Genomic DNA, 18195 nt, shown 5'->3' with positions numbered 1-18195 from the left:
GTTGGGAATGAAACATTTATATCTTGTGCTTATCACTCATGATTTCAAAGAGCCTTGGAAAGATGATATCAAACTTTAAAAACCATGATTAAAAACTTATTGTCTGGAATTTCCTAATTTCAGGAATTTTTTAAACAAATCTTGTTTGTCATTCCTGATGTTTCAAATGAATCTGCATGATTCAGTCTTTTTGCATTTATATATGGACATGAAGTGAGAGATCACAAACTGATTAAAGAGAAATTTGTAAATTAAGGCTCAGAGACTATTCTTCTACCTCATGCTTCAAGTTTAAAAAACAAACTAATCAAAGCATCTAAGTTGGTTGAGAAGCATTTGGGGAATGCTCAGCAGTAATGCAACAAGAGCAGATAAAAAGTTAAAATTCAGGATCTTGTTGTTGGAGAGAAAGGGTGGAATCTAATAAGGGCCTAAACAGGCTGCAAGACAGAAAGCATTATTATCTCATTAATACGTATTCAGCTTCTCTTCTATCCTGGACTACTATCAATAATCCCCTTGTCTGCCTATCACTTTCACATCTCTCTCTGTCTGGGCTCTGTCTCCATCTATCCACTCACTTCTCCCCCAAGCCACTACCCATCGTCAGCACTTTTTCCCAATTGCTGTCATAGAATCCCTACAGTGTGAAAGCAGGCCATTTTGCCCATTAAGGTCACACCATCCCTCTCCTTGGACTGTAGGAGGAAACCAGAGTACCTATAGGAAACCTAGGTAGACAGGGAGAATGTCTGTGTGGAGTGTGCACAGTCTCCTCAGGCTGGAATCAAATCTAAGTCCCTGGTGCTGTGAGGCAGCAGTGCTAACCATTGAATCAATATGATGTATCAGTTCTGATGAAGAGTCACCAGGCTCAAAACATTAATTCTGTTCCTCTGTCAACAGATGCTGCCAGGCTGCCAGGCCTGATGTGTTTTTTCAGCAATTTCTGTTTTTGTTTGAATTCTGTAGTGACTGCTCCAGACAGGAGAGGAAAAAAAATCAACTGCTATGTCATGTTAAAGAGATATTATGACATGAAAGGCATTAAAATGCATTTATGGAAATGACAGAAATAGAGGATGAAATAAAAATGTCAGAACATTTGGAGGAAGGATCAAAAATTGGTAAAAAATTGATCTTCCAGAAAACAGAGTGAATAATATGAAGGTGCCAAAAAAGGTCATATGAATGATTATTCTGTATTACAGAAGACTTATCAAAGGCTGTAAAGACTCATAAATTTGATTTATTTGAATAAGCCATGGAAAACATCTGTTATTCTCCATCATGTTACTGAAGGGGATCATTATCAATAAAAGATCATCCTCATAAACTCAATACAGATATATTAGCTCAAATGATAGGTAATGACATTATTGAATGATGTCAAAGTATCTCACCCATTGTGCTGGTGCTGAAACCAAATGGACCACAAAGGTTCAGTACTGATTATTGTAAAGTTTACGCAATAACAAAAGTGAATTCATATGCTATTTTGCGATTGGAGGACTGCATTGAAATAATTGAGCATATAGAATTCATCACCAGAACAGAGCTGCTAAAAGGATACTGCAGAATTCCACTGACAGAGCTAAAGGCATGTCATCTTTTGCAGCACTGGGTATACTTTATTAATGCTAGGTCATGCAAGTTGAAAACAAAATTCACCAGCAACATTCCAATGATTAAAAATCAAAGTAATTGAAGGACAATATGTCTACATTACTGCATTGTCCACATCCATGTGATTGTATTCACGTAAAACACTTGAAAAAAAAACTGATCAGTTACAAGGAACCCATTTGTTTATAAATCTGGCTAAAAGTGAATTCATCAAAGCAAAAGTGACTTACTTGGGCCAAACTGTGGGACAAACCAAATATCCAACTAGAAAAGATAAATTATAGACAATCTTATATTTTGCCATGCTTAAGATGTAATATCAAATTCTGAAGTATATGACTGGATTTATTACAGTACAGTAAACATTTTAAGCTACTGTTTTTCTTTCAGTTCAGAAGCAAGTTTCGCTTCTTGTTCCTAGGAGTGAAGGGTAGTTCAGGGAACAAGTCACTTCAGCAAAAGCATTTATTTTGCAAAGCTTCTAAAATGAGGAGAGTTTGGTTACAAATCTCCTGTTTATTAGAACCAACAAAGTTGAAGCTCTTAGATTTGTGAAAGGTTCATCTTAGCAGACTTGGAAAGAACTAATTGAATTGTCTCCACAGACCACAGCAAAGAAACAGTAAGGATTCAGTTAAGTAGGAATTTAAAGAGTTGAGAGAGGGGTGTAATTTCTCTGGACTCGGGTCTCTGTAGTTTATAGTGTTGTTCAGCTGTGTGTTTTAAGATCAATTTAACTGTCTTCTATATTTAGATAACTTACTTTTTTATTTCTATGCAATAAACTTTTGTTGTTGAAGAAAATCTGCAGCCTCATGTGAATATGTTTCCAGTTAACAATCTACATTTAAAAAAAACATATATTTTATCAAGGCAGGATTCATTTGGCATCTGACCTGTTCAATAGTACGATCAACAGGGTTCATAACATGATAAAAAAATCGGCTTTAGCTCAAGCAGTGCTGGAGAAAATGAAAGATATACAAAAATAGGTCAAGATGCACAGTGCACACCATCAAGGAGCTGAAAATCACTCATGAGGCAAACCTTTTAGAAGTAAATGCCAGAAGAAAATGAGGACTGCAGATGCTGGAGATCAGAGTCGAGACTGTGGTGCTGGAAAAGCACAGCCAGTCAGGCAGCATCCGAAGAGCAGTCTGACACTGGTTCAGACATAAGCCCTTCATCAGGAATGAAGCCCAATGTGAAAGAATTCAAACAGGACATAAAAGAAGTTAAACAGTCACTGAAGCAACAGAAGTTTTTAAAAAAAATTCTATCATGGGATGTGGGTGTCACAGTATGGCCAGCATTTATTGTCCATCCCTAGTTGCTCTGCAGAAGATGGTGGTGAACTGCCTTCTTGAACAGCTGCAGTCCATGTGCTGTAGGTAGATCCACAATTCTGTTAGAGTGGGAATTCCAGGATTTTGACCCAGCAACAGTGAAAGAATCATGATATATTTCCATGTCAGGATGGTCAGTGGCTTGGAGGGGAATTTGTTGTTCCCATGTATTTGTTGAACTTTCCTATCCAAATGGAATGGTCATTGGTTCGGAAGTTGATGCTTGAGGAGCCTTGGTGAATTTCTGTAGTGCTTCTTGTACATAGTAAAACTGCTGTGACTGAACATTAGTAATAGAGGGAATGGATGTTTGTGGAGGTGGTGCCAATTGAGCAGGCTGTTTTGGATGGAGACAAGCTTCTTGAGTGTTATTGGAGTTGCATCCATTTAGGCAAGTGGGGAATATTCCGTCACAATCCGGACTTGCGCCTTGTAGATGGTTGACAAGCTGTAGGGATTCAGGAGCTGAGTTACTTGCCACAGTGTTCTTAGCCTCTGATCTGGAATTAGAGAGTCATAGAAACAAACATCATGGAAACAGACCTTTCGGTCCAACCAGTCTGTGCCTATCATAATCCCAACTAAGATAGTCCCATCTGCTTGCAATTGGCCCATGGCCCTCCAGGCGTTTCTTATTCATGTAGTTATTCAAATGTCTTTTAAGTTTTGTAAGTGTACCAATATCCACCACTTCCTCTGGAAGTTCATTCCACATATGAACCACTCCCTGTATAAAAACTTGTCCCAATGTCTCTTTTAAATCTTTCTCCTCTCGAAAATATGCCCACTAGTCTTTAAATTACCTACCCTGGGGAAAAGAACCTGCATTTACCTTATCTGTACCCCTCATGACTTTATCAACCTATAGAAAGTCAACCCTCAACCTCCTACACTCCAGTGAGAAAAGTCCCAGCCTTCTAGCCTCTCCTTATAATCCAAACCCTCAATTTCCAGCAACATCCTGGTAAATCTTTTGTGGACCTCTCCAACATTAAAATATCCTTTGTATAACAAGTGAACAGAATTGGACACAGTAATGCAGAAGATGCCCCACCAACATCCTATACAATCTCAACATACTGTCCCTACTCCTATTCTCAAAGTTCTGAGCAATGAAGGCAATTGTGCTAAACACTTTCTTAACCACATTACCTATATGTAACGCAAACTTCAAAGAATTATGTACCTGAACCCCTATGTCTCTCTGTTCTACACCACTACCCATGGCCATACTTTTAATTGTGTAAGTCCTGCCCTTGGTTGTTTTACCAAAATGCAATATCTCGCATTTATCCAAATTAAACTCCATCAGCCACTCTCCAGCTCATTGATCCAATTGACTATGATCACTTTGTAATCTTAGATAACTTTCTAAACTGTCAACTATACCACCAGTCTTGGTGTCCTCAAATTTACTAACCACGCCTTCTATATTCTCATCTAAATCATGTACATGAATGACAAACAAAAGTGGACCCAGAACTGATACCTGTATAAAACCACTGGTCACAGGCCTCCAGTCCAAAAAACAACCCTCCACCATCACTCTCTGTCTGCTGCCATTCAGGCAATTTGTATCCAATTGGCGATCTCATCCTGAATCCCATTTGATCTAACTTTATTAATTAGTCTATCATGCGGAACCTTGTTAAAGGTTTTACTAAAGTGCAAGTAAATAATGTCTACCACTCTGCCCTCACCAATGTTCTTGGTTCCTTCCTCATAAGATGCAATCAAGCTTGTGAGCCATGATTTTCATCACGCAAAACCATGCTGGCTAATCCTAATCCTTCCTTGCCTCTCCAAATGCATATAAATTCTATTTTTCAGATTCACATCCACCTTACCTACCACTGAAGTCAGATTCTCAGGTCTATAATTCCCAGGCTTCTCCTTACATCCTTTCTTAAACAAACGCACACCATTAGCCACTCTCCATTCATCCAGCGTCTCACCCATGGTTATAGATAATACAAATATTTCTGCAAAGGGCCCCACAATGTCCTCCCTAACTTTCCACGATGTCCAGGGATATACTAGGTCGGATCCTAGACCTTTCTATTTTTTAAGACATCCAGCACTTGCTCTTTTGTAATGTGAACAGTTTCAAAACATCAATATTATTCGCATGAGTTCTCTAGTTTCCATTTCTTTCTCCACAGTAAAAATGCAAAATATTCATTTAATATCTCTCCCATCTCTTGAGGTTCAACAAAAAGATGACATATTTGATCTTTGAGGGTCCCTCCTCTCTCTCTCTAGTTGCTCTCTTGCTCTTAATGTATTTGTAGAATCTTTTTGGATTATCTTTAAACTTTAACCCTATCACATCTCTTCTCTTTGCCTTCCTAATCTCCCTCTTAAGAACACCTTTCCACTCTTTATGCTGTTCAGGGGGTTAATTTGAACCAAGTTTCACAAACGTAATCTATGATGTTTTTTATTCTTGACTAGAACCTCAGTATCTTCATTCATTTATTGTTCTCTAATCCCACCAGTCTTAACTCTACTCCAATCAACTTTTGAAAGCTGCTTTGTCATACCATTAAAATTTGCCTTTCTCCAATTTTTTTTTAGATTCCCTACAGTGTGGAAACAGGCCTTTCGGCCCAACCAGTCCTTAATTTTATGGAAGGCTTAACATTTTCCATACTATTTAAAAACATATAGAATTATGATCACAAGACATAGCATTCCCGTGCTATTACTTCAGTCACTTGTCCTGTCTTATTACCCAAGAGAAAGTTAAGTTATGCTCCTTCTCTATTCGGAACATATTGATAAAGAAACTTTTCTTGAACACAATTAACAAATTTTTCACCAATGAAACCTACGGTAGTCCCAATCAATGTTTGGAAAATTAAAATCACCTCTACTTCAACATTATTATTCTTACATATGGAATAGAATCCCTAGTATGGAAACAGGCCCTTCGGCCTAACAAGTCCACACTAGCCCTCCAAAGAGTAACCCATCCAGACCCATTCCGCTACCGTATTATCCTACGTTTACCCCTGGCTAATGCACCTAACCTACACATCCCTGAACATTATCGGGCAATTTAGCATGACCCATTCACCTAACCTGCATATCTTTTGGACTATGGGAGGGAACCAGAGCACCTGGAGGAAACCCACGGAGACACGGGGAGAATGTGTAAACTCCCACAGACAGTTGCCCGAGGCTAAAATCAAACCTGGATCAGTGGCTGTGAGGTAGAATCACTGAGCCACCGTGCCGCCCTAAATATATCTGCAATTTCTCTATATAATTGATCCTCAATTTCCCTCTGACTATTGGAAGTGGTGCATTGTACAATCCCATCAAGGTAATCATTCCTTTTTTATTTCTAATTTCAACTCATATTTTCACTGGATAATTTTTCAGAAATATCTTCTCTACTTACAGCCATAATGCATAGGCACACACACACACACACATAGTTTTTTTCCAGTACAAGTGAAACCCATCAAAAGATTTTTTTCTGACGCAGAAGACAATAATCCAAGAACCTGAATCCCTGAACATTACACTACCTCTTCAGCCATTGATTTATCTTCTTTATCCTTTTATTCTTACCCTCATTTGAGCTTGGCTTCAGGAGTAAACCAGAGATTACTACTTTTGAGGTTCTCTTTTTTTAATTTTTTACTTAACCTTTTATAGTCACTCTGTAAAGTTTTAATCTTTTCCCTGTGTCATTCATATCAATGTATACAATGACCTGCAATTTCTCATTCTTTCATTTAATGATATGTTTCAAATATTTTGAGAAGTCCTTAATTCTGGCAGGAAAGCAACATACTATCCTAGACTCATGATTACTGCCACAGCATATCCTATCTGTGCCCTTGACAGGAGAGTCCCCTACAACAATTATTCTTTAAAATTTTGTTAAACCCCACCTAACGTAAGTTTCAGTGCCCAAGGTAAGACTCTCTTCTATTTTCTTCGGAGAGACTATCCTTTTCAACAGTACCCAAAACTCAGTATATGTTTGAGAGTGGAATAGCCACAGGAGACTTCTGAACAACCTTCTGATCTTTCCTGACAGTCACCCACCTATCTGACTGATCCTCCTTTATAATCACTTCTTTAAACCTTCTAGCCACCTAACTTTGTGTCTCTAGCATTTGATCAATGTCCACGAATCCTAAAAAGAAGCAGCTTATGATAGTACCTTATCTGTAAAATGAACTACTTTTCCTTACCCAAAGAATTAATATTAAGCATGCGAAGTGTAAGAAATTTAAAAAAACACACGTAAATCTTAAATAAAATAAACCACATGGCTGAACAATCATTTTTTTAAAAAACACTACTCTTCCCCAAGTGGACCAGCAAACAGTTTTCAAACTTTTGATTTAAAAAAAACTCACCACAGAACTGTTCATGTGTAGGCCTCTCTAACATCTCTGCAAACACAACTCTGTTTAAAGAAACTCTGGAGAAAGTGAGGACTACAGATGCTGGAGTATCACAGTTGAGAGTGTGGTGCTAGAAAAGCACAGCCGGTCAGGCAGCAGCCAAGGAGCAGGCGAATCGACGTTTCAGACATAAGCCCTTCATCAGGCCCCCCTTTAAAAGAAACTCTCCTCTACGATTTAAAAAAAATACATTTAACAATGTTAAAAAAATCTCTCCTTCTATGTGTATAAGATTAGGAAAAAAAATCAAACTTTCCTTTGGCTTCTCCAAAAGCTCCATAAACATGACTCTGTTTGAAAAGAAAGTTTTTGTTTTTTTTTGTGTAACTTAAAAAAAAAACAAAACAAAATCATAATAAAAGTTTTATACTACTGAAATGTAATACTGTACGAAATCTGGGAGCAAATCTAGAATCTAGCAAATCTTGCGGTCTCAGCAGCCGTGATAGTGCCATATTACATGCTGGAGATTACAAGCAGGATTTTGTCTCACAAGGATTGTAGAGTGGTCACTGTTACTGATACTGTTATGGACAGATGCATCTGCAGCTGGCAGATTATTAAGTATAAGCCAAATAAGTTTTTCCTTCTTGTTGGTTTCCTCACCACCTGCAACAGACCCAGTTCAAAAGTGATCTCCTGCGATACCCAACATGTTCAATCAGTCGTGTGACTGCCGAGCCACTCTTGCTGGTGGACATTGAAATCTCCCCCCCCCCAGTACATTTTGCACCCTTCCCAACCTCATGGCTTCAGGTTTCAATAAAAACAAAAAAAAATTAAACTCCATTGGCCATGCCTCTGCCCATTGGCCCATTTGATCAAGATCCTGTTGTACTCTGAGATAACCTTCTTTGCTGATCACTACACCTCCAATTTTGGTGTCATCTGCTAACTATACCCCCTATATTCACATCCAAATCTTTATATAAATGATGAAAAGCAGTGGACCCAGCACCGATCTTTGTGGCTCTCCACTAGTCACAGGCTACCAGTCTGAAAAACAACTCTCCTCCAACAACTCCCTCTGTGTTCTGCCTTCAAGCCAGATCTGTATCCAAATGGCTAGTTCTCCTTGTATTCCATGAAATCTAACCTTGTCAACCAGTCTTACTGAAATCCATATAGATCACATCCACTGCTCTGCCCTCACCAACCCTGTTTGTTACTTCTTCAAAAACCTCAATCAAGTTCGTGCGATATGATTTCCCATGCACAAAGCCATGTTGACTATCCCTAATCAGTCCTTGCCTTTCCAAATACATATAAATCCCGTCCCTCAGAATTCCCTCCAACAACTTGCCCACCACTGATGTCAGACACTGGCCTATAGTTCCCTGGCATTTTCTTACCACCTTTTTTAAATAGTGGCACCATGTTAGCCAACCTCCAGTCTTAGGGCACCTCACCTGTGACTATCGAGGATACATGTATCTCAGCAAGAGGCCCAGCAATCACTTTTCCAGCTTCCCACAGAGTTCTCGGGTACACCTGATCACCTAGGAATGTATCCACCTTTCTGCATTTAAGACATCCAGCACCTCCTCCTCTGTAATATAGACATTTTTTCAAGATGTCACCATGTATTTCCGCACATTGTATATCTTCCATGTCCTTCTCCACAGTAAACACTAATGCAAAATACTCTTTTAGTATCTCCCCCATCTCTTGCGGCTTCACACACAGGCTATCCTGCTGAACTTTGAGGAGTCCTATTCTCTCCCTAGTTATCCTTTTGTCCCTAAAATCCATTTGCATTCTCCTTAACCTTATTTGCCAAAGCTATCTCATGTCCCCTTTTTACCATCCTGATTTCCTTTTTAATTATACTCCTACTGCCTTTATACACTTCTAAGGATCCATTTGATTTCTGCTGTCTATACTGGACATATGCTTCCTTTTTTTAATCAAAACCTCAATATCTCTAGTCATCCAACATTCCCTATACCTGCCAGCCTTGTCTTTCACCCTAACAGGAACATCCTGGCTCTGCACTCTCATTATCTCATTTTTGAAGGCATCCTATTTTCGAACCATCCCTCTACCTTTGAACATCTGCCCCCAGTCAGCTTTTGAAAGTTCTTGCCTAATACCATCAAAATTGGCTTTCCTCCAATGTAGACCTTCAACTTTTACATCCGGTCTATCCTCTTTCATCACTATTTTAAAATTAATAGAATTATGACCGCTGGCCCTAAAGTGCTCCTCCTCCGTTACATGCCCTGCCTTATTTCCTAAGAGTAGGTCAAGTTTTTTTTTTTTTTTTTAGATTACTTACAGTGTGGAAACAGGCCCTTCGGCCCAACAAGTCCACACCGACCCGCCGAAGCGCAACCCACCCATACCCCTACATTTACCCCTTACCTAACACTACGGGCAATTTAGCATGGCCAATTCACCTTCCCTGCACATCTTTGGACTGTGGGAGGAAACCGGAGCACCCGGAGGAAACCCACACAGACACGGGGAGAACGTGCAAACTCCACACAGTCAGTCGCCTGAGGCGGGAATTGAACCCGGGTCTCTGGCGCTGTGAGGCAGCAGTGCTAACCACTGTGCCACCGTGCCGCCCACGGCCTTATAGTACTAGTATGTCCTCGAGTAGGTTCATCCACATACTGAATCATAACATTTTCTTATACACACATACAAATTCCTTTCCATCTAAACCCTTATCACAGAGACTTACAGGTTTGATTGTTATTGTACATAGTTAAACTTCCTTTTGGAAAAGAGGAACACGTTGTATTTGTTCTTTGCCTTCAACAGAATTCACCTTTAAGGATCCCATGTTCTGTATGTGTAAAATATTGTGACTCTGTCCACCAGTTTGGCCTTGATGGGCTTCCAAACAGCACACAGCAACATCAGACGGTTTGTTGTCAGGGTCTGTTTCATCACTTATAAGATTCACTACTTTTTAAAAAACTAATTCATAGAGTTAATCAATTTCTGATGAGCATTTGATTATTCAACCATTATCGTTAACATGATAGTGGTTTTCCTATAAAATTCTCAGTGGTGTATATCTGACTCTTAGGAATTCAAGGCCTTATAGTACTAGTTTGTCAAGTGTTTTTTTTCCACTTGTTGTATCCCCTTCCTTTATAAAATCCTTTTCAATTTCTCACTGCAATCTACTCTTGCCTGTGTATAACCATATTGTTTCATCCCAGTTGTTATCCTAGCTTGTAAAGTGTCTTCTAATGTCTGTTGTAACCCCTTTTTCTAAAACTAATATTCAATAGTAGTGTATGCAAATCTTCAACATGCTGCAACTGTGGTCTTATTAAGTGTCTTCTGCAGATTCATCCTCACATCCTTTGTTTAATTTTCAGTGGAATGTATATGAAATACAGAATATCATTTACCTTAGTTCATCTGCTGCCAGTGCTATATTTCATGGTCTGTGCATCTGAATTCCTTCAACTCTTGTGAGTGTGAACTTCATGTCTGTAGTGTTGCTGGAGACAGTGCGATGGAAGCTCCTGGAAATGCACGTTGTGTGGCAGCTTGAAAAGAGTGCTCAAGCATATGATCTTTTTGTATGTGTCAAAAGCAGCTGTACTAGTGCTATTCTGACAGTGTACAGCCTTATTTATTAAATTTGGACTGCAAATGTCTATTGCTCAGACTTCCATGTCACTCAAGAAAGATCAAGTGTTTGGCCACAAGACAAAATATTGTAAAATGCTTGAAGGTATTCTGAAATGCTTGAGGAGTTAATTTCAACAGAATCTTCATTGCCCCGATAGTGTGGGTATGGGCGAAACATTTTGAAAATAAAAAAGAAAAGTCTGTTTCTCTAATCTATGGTTGAATGGTGAGATGCGAATCTCACTAGTGAGCAACAAGAGACTTGTTTGTATCTATTTGCATGCATCAGCATGCTATTATTACCTAATTTTGGCTAATGGATATGTATTTTCTAATTTTCCCATGTTATGGGTAGAAACTAGACAGTACTAATTCCCAACATGAAAATACTTTGTGGCTTCTGCCCACTGCTTGCTCCATCTTAGACAGCAGTCTCTAATGTCTCAGGGCATGGTCCATAGGAAGCAACCACCTGCGCCTTCCATCCACATTGGTAGGCATTAGACATGTACCACTTCACTACACCCCCTTAGCACATCTCCGACTCACTTATAAGATGGTTTTGCACTTCAGTGCAGCGCTTTGGAGCTCTCCAACAACCCACATGGAATGCTGCTGCCAGGAGACTTGGGAGTAGCAGCCACATCATGCATTGGATCAGGCTTCATCTCAGAGTTTCTGGTTTGCTCTCTTAGCACTCACTCAATTTACACTTATTTCATGACCACCCTTCTTAAACAGTGGCACTACGTTAGTCAATCTCCAGTCTTCCGGCACCTCACCTGTGACTATCGATGATACAAATATCTCAGCAAGAGGCCCAGCAATCACTTCTCTAGCTTCCCACAGAATTCTAGGGTACGCCTGATCAAGTCCTGGGGATTTATCCACCTTTATGCATTTCAAGACATCCAGCACTTCCTCCTCTGTAAACTGGACATTTTGCAAGGTGTCACCATCTATTTCCCTACAGTCTATATCTTCCATATCCTTTTCCATAGTAAATACTGATGTAAAATACTCAATTAGTATCCCTCCCATTTTCTGTGGCTCCACACAAAGGCCGCCTTGCTGATCTTTGAGGGGCCCTATTTTTCTCCCTAGTTACCCTTTTGTCCTTAACATATTTGTAAAAACCCTTTGGATTCTCCTTAATTCTATTTGCCAAAGCTATCTCATGTCCCCTTTTTGCCCTCCTGAATTCCCTCTTAAGTATACTCCTACTTCCTTTATACTCTTCTAAGGATTCACTCGATCTATCCTGTCTATACTTTACATATGCTTCATTCTTTTCCTTAACCAAACCCTCAATTTCTTTCGTCATCCAGTATTCCTTATACCGACCAGCCTTCCCTTTCACCCTGACAGGAATATACTTCCTCTGGATTCTCATTATCTCATTTCGGAAGGCTTCCCATTTTCCAGCTGTATCGTTACCTGTGAACATGTGCCCCCAAACAGCTTTCGAAAGTTCTTGCCTAATACTGTCAAAATTGGCCTTTCTCCAATTTAGAACTTCAACTTTTTGATCTGGTCTATACTTTTCCATCACTATTTTAAATCTAATGGAATTATGGTCGCTGGCCCCAAAGTGGTCTCCTACTGATATCTCAGTCACCTGCCCTGTCTTACTTCCCAAGAGTAGGTCAAGTCTTGCACCCTATTATTCTTACAGATAGCTGAGATCTTCTGACAAATTTGTTTCTCAATTTCCCTCTGACTATTAGGAGGTCTATAATACAATCCTAATAAGGTGATCATCCCATTCTTATTTCTCAGTTCCATCCGAATAACTTCCCTGGATGTATTTCTGGTAATATCCTCCCTCAGTACAGCTGTAATGCTATCTCTTATCAAAAACTCCACTCCCCCTCCTCTCTTGTCTCCCTTTCTATCCTTCCTGTAGCACTTGTACCCTGGAACATTCAGCTGCCAGTCCTGCCCATCCCTGAACCATGTTTCTGTAATTGCCACGATAGACCAGTCCCATGTTCCCAACCATGCCCTGAGTTCATCTGCCTTCCCTGTTAGGCCCCTTGCATTGAAACAAATGCAGTTTAATTTATTAGTCGTACCTTGTCCCTGCCTGCCTTGACTGTTTGACTCATGTCTGTTCTCAGCTGTACCCATCTCAGATTGATCTCTTTCCCCACTATCTCTCTGGGTCCCACAACTCCCCCCCCCCACCAACATCCCGAGCAACTCCAGCAAATCGCCCTGCCAGTATATTAGTCCCCTTCCAATTTAGGTGCAATCTGTCCTTCTTGTACAGGTTACTTCTACCCCAAAAGAGATTCCAATGATCCAAAAATGTGAATTCTTCTTCCATACACCAGCTCCTCAGCTGTGCATTCATCTGCTCTGTCCTCCTATTCCTGCCCTCACTGGCTCTTAGCACTACTCTTGAGGACCTCCTTTTTAAATTCCTTCCTGATTAGATTAGATTACTTACAGTGTGGAAACAGGCCGGCAGCAGTGCTAACCACTGTGCCACCGTGCCGCCCACTCTCTGTAATCTCCCTTCAGACTCTCAACCTTTTCCCTTCCTATGTTGTTGGTTCCAATGTGGACAATAACCACATTGCTGGCGCCTCCCCCTCTTTGCGAACATTCTGCACCCTCTCTGAGACATCCTTGATCCTGGCACCAGGGAAGCAACGCACCATTCTGATTTTTAGCTGATGGCCACAGAAACATCTGTTTATACCTTGGACTAGAGAATCCCCTAACACAATTGATCTCTTGGAACCCGACGTACCCCTCGTTGCATTAGAACCAGTCTCAATACCTGATACTTGGCTGTTCGTGCTATGTTCCCTTGAGAATCCATCCCCCCCTATATTTTCCAAAACAGCATACCTGTTTGAAATGGGTATAGCCACAAAAAACTCCTGCACTAGCTGCCTTACCTCTCTTAACCTTCCTGGAGTTCACCCATCTATGTGACTGTATCTGAGACTTTCCCCCATTCCTATAACTGCCATCCATCACACACTGTTGTTGTTGCAAATTCCTCATTGCTTCTTACTGTCTCTCCAACCGATCCATTCATTCTGATAAGATTCACAACCAAAAGCATTTATGGCAGATATAATCCGCTTATAATCCTTAAACTCTCTTTAAACTCCCACATCTGGCAAGAAGCACATTTTACTCTATTAAAGGCCATTTTTGCTTCTTCACAATCTACAGACCCAGAAAATAACACCGTCTTATTCCTTTACAAACACTGTCCCGGGTTAAATTAATAGTTATGGCTTATATTTTAAGTTTAATCAAGAGACATATCTCCAAAAACATATAATCAAGAAAGAATTCACTCTACTCACTACTGCAGACTTTCTGTAGGTCACACTTAAAACAACAATACACTTATCTGCTTCTGTGCTGTGAACTTTACCTAACAGTTCCTCCAAGATCAATTGTGAATTTCACTGTTTATTAATTTTCCCAGACGCACTCTGATGTCCAGCGATACATGAATTCAAACAGCAAAGGCAATATCAGTTTCTTTCTTTCTGTCTCTCCTGCATTGTCCTCACCATGTGCTTCCTTTGTCTGTTCTTCTCCCTTTTAAAACTGCTGTTGTTTTGACAATTTTTCCCAAAGTTCTAATTCAATGCAACAGCATATGAAACAGTAATTGCTGCTCCTGGAATTTGAGAAAATCACCTCCAGTACCTAAAATACATCAAAAAAGGAGCGGCTGTTACAGCCAGAAATTTTTCTGGTCCTCCATCTTGGATTACCCAGATTTGGATGCGAGCATAAGAGGTACAGTTAGTAAGTTTGCAGATGACACCAAAATTGGAGGTATAGTGGACAGCGAAGAGGGTTACCTCAGATTACAACAGGATCTGGACCAGATGGGCCAATGGGCTGAGAAGTGGCAGATGGAGTTTAATTCAGATAAATGCGAGGTGCTGCATTTTGGAAAAGCAAATCTTAGCAGGACGTATACACTTAATGGTAAGGTCCTAGGAAGTGTTGCTGAACAAAGAGACCTTGGAGTACAGGTTCATAGCTCCTTGAAAGTGGAGTCGCAGGTAGATAGGATAGTGAAGAAGGTGTTTGATATGCTTTCCTCTATTGGTTAGAGCATTGAGTACAGGAGTTGGGAGGTTATGTTGCAGCTGTACAGGACATTGGTTAGGCCACTGTTGAAATATTGCATGCAATTCTGGTCTCCTTCTTATCGGAAAGATGCTGTGAAACTTGAAAGGGTTCAGAAAAGATTTACAAGGATGTTGACAGGGTTGGAGGATTTGAGCTACAGGGAGAGGCTGAACAGGCTGGGGCTGTTTTCCCTGGAGCGTCGGAGGATGAGGGGTGATCTTATAATTGTCATCTTCGATAGCTCGTCATGGTGGAGAAAGTGAGGACTGCAGATTCTGGAGCTTAGAGTCAAAAAATCTGGTGCTGGAAAAGCACAGCCAGTCAGGCAGCATCTGAGGAGCATGAAAGTTGATGTTTTGAGCATAAGTTCTTCATCATTCTGGTTAAGGGGGTGAGCATGTTATTGTCCAGCACCAAGCTATGCAAATGTCACATCTGCACCATGTGCCCACAGCTACTGCAACAAAAACGCTGAATGTGCATCAACCAAATAGCTATTTCTCAAAGTCCAAGGGGAGTTGTCCTCAGTCAGGCCAATGGAGATAACTTTTAGTCAGGGTGATCCGACACATTGAGTCAAGGGGACCATCTCATATAAGTCCAGGGACTGGGATGCAGTCAACTGCTAGTCAAGGATCAGGATCTTTTCCTCATAATGGGTGAGGAGCCAAAAATCAGGCACCCCCTACCCATTTCTGTCCTATTGTCGGCTGTTACTCCTGCAATGAAATAAAGGGAGATGAAAGTTGGCTACACAGTTGTTTGTGCTGTAACAGGTGGGAGAAAGGTGGTGAGGTGTCTCAAGTGAGTGAGTAGGAAATGCATTGACAATGTAGGGTTACAAGTGTAGGGGGTTGGGGAGGGATGGGAGAGTGATGGCAAGTGAGGAAGATAAACCTGGGGGAGCAGGGATGGTCATTGACTTCTGTCCTACACTGCTGGGAATTTTTCCAGATGGCTGAGACTGTACTCACCAGGTTGGCAACCTTGAGCCAGGCCAGCATGGACTGGTGTTGTGACCTCCTTTGCCAGCCCTGGGACAGCTCTTTTCTCCACAACACCTTCCACCAGGAACTCCAGATACCAATTTGCAAAGCAGGGTGCTAAAATTAAGTGGGATTATAGCTTGTTAAATACCTTATGAATGGGCACATTAGTAGTCAGCTTCCTATCTTATCAAACACGCCAAACTAAGCTAGACATTGAGAAATCTTGACGTGGAAACCAAAACGGCTACCTGGCAACTTCAGCTCGTTGCCGGCTACAAAGAGCCCCCATGTTGATCAGCAGCAAATAGTATCTCAGGGCACGATCCACTGGAATCAACCTCCTGCACTCTCATCCATGGACATTGGCATCTGGTATTTGCAAAACCCTTGTGACCATGATAGCATTTCCCCAATTCACTTGCAGGATTCTCAGGAAGGACAGACTTGCAAAGCAAGGTGCATCAGAAACTAACATTGAAAGTCTGGTGTAATGGACAAGCCATCTGGCACACAGATTAGACCAGGCTGCACTTCTGGGCTGCTCACTTCCTCGCTTAACACTCTCACTCACTTATACCTACCCGTGTGCTCAGCCGCATTATTGGCTTAAAGCAGGAGCCCGGTAAATTTTACCCACAGTTTTCCTGTGGCTGATTTTTTATTGAGCAGTGTTGATAATAGCTTTGTGAACAAGTGTTAAATTCATAAATAGAATTAGCTCTGATATTTCCAAACTATTGTTCTTCAATTGATGCTAGAACATGCTACTTGAGTACCAAGTCAGACAGTTATCTGAATGAAGGTTTCCCAATACTGTTCAAGACCAGGAAAATGCAGGCAGCTGTTACAGTGACAAAAATCATTGCTTTTTCCTTCAGCCTGCTTTGAAATAATCCAAAACTATGCACTGCTACCTCCTCAACTGTTATTCCTGTCTCATATCAAAGGTAATTTGTTATGAGCTGGGTATAATCCCAAAAGCTGGCATCACAGATTTCTTTTATGGGTGTAGAAATAAGCCATTTGACATAAGGGAGCGTCTAAGCTCATCCTGAACCTATTCTTACTTGGCAGCCTCAGTATGAATTTTTCAGTAATAGTCAATGGATGCTGCCAGTCAAATTCTATCATGTAGCTTATAAGGAAACTGTGAGACTTCACCTGCTGGAAGAAGTCTCCTGGAAACTAGTTTGAGAATAAAAACTTATGGTCAATTGGGTGTACCACATAGGATGGCCTCAACTGGGACCTTGGGTTCAAGTCACAGCACAGGTGGCCCCACTATACTATACACACTCTCTCTCTCTCTCTCACACTCTTACATACTCACATACACATGCATACCCTCCCTCATGCACATGCTCTCTCAGGCCCACACACAGCCCCTCCCTAACATTCATGTGAACACCGTCTCACAGGCATATACTCCATCACACTCATGCACACTGACACACGCACACAAACACGCATGCACACAAACACGCATGCACACACACTCTTTCCCCCTCTCTCACACACACACACTCTCCCTCCTTCATATGCACACACACACTCGGGTCTGGGGGGTTAATTTGCACTTGCAGAATTGTATTTCCAGATACATTCTATTTTGTTCAAAAAACACACAATCTGTAGGCAGTCAACATTTTTTATAATCCATGTGACATCTCATAAACTCCTACTTTGGAAATATTACCAGCCTGATTCAATACATACATTTGAATACATACAGGCCCCAAAGGATCCTTCCATATCCGACAGAGATTTACCTGTACTTCCACACATGTCAGCTACTATGTCCATTTCTCTCAATGTGGTCTCCTCTGCTTTCGGGAGACAGCATGCCAACTTGTGGAACGTGAGACCATCTCTGGGACACAAGCACCAATGAACCACATCACCTTCTGGCTGAACACTTCAACTCCCCCTCCCACTCCATGAAGCACATGCAAGTCCTTGGCTCCTCCACCTGGAGGTCCTCCTTTACCTGGACCGTCTCAGACTCCTCCCTCTCCTTCCTAGACCTCTCCATTTCTATCTCGGGCGACCAACTCAACACAGACATTTACTACAAACCGACCGACTCCCACAGCT

Source organism: Chiloscyllium plagiosum, chromosome 7, assembly GCF_004010195.1.
Source record: "Chiloscyllium plagiosum isolate BGI_BamShark_2017 chromosome 7, ASM401019v2, whole genome shotgun sequence".
In the NCBI taxonomy this organism is placed as follows: domain Eukaryota; kingdom Metazoa; phylum Chordata; class Chondrichthyes; order Orectolobiformes; family Hemiscylliidae; genus Chiloscyllium; species Chiloscyllium plagiosum.
Note: the sequence above shows the minus strand (reverse complement) of the source record.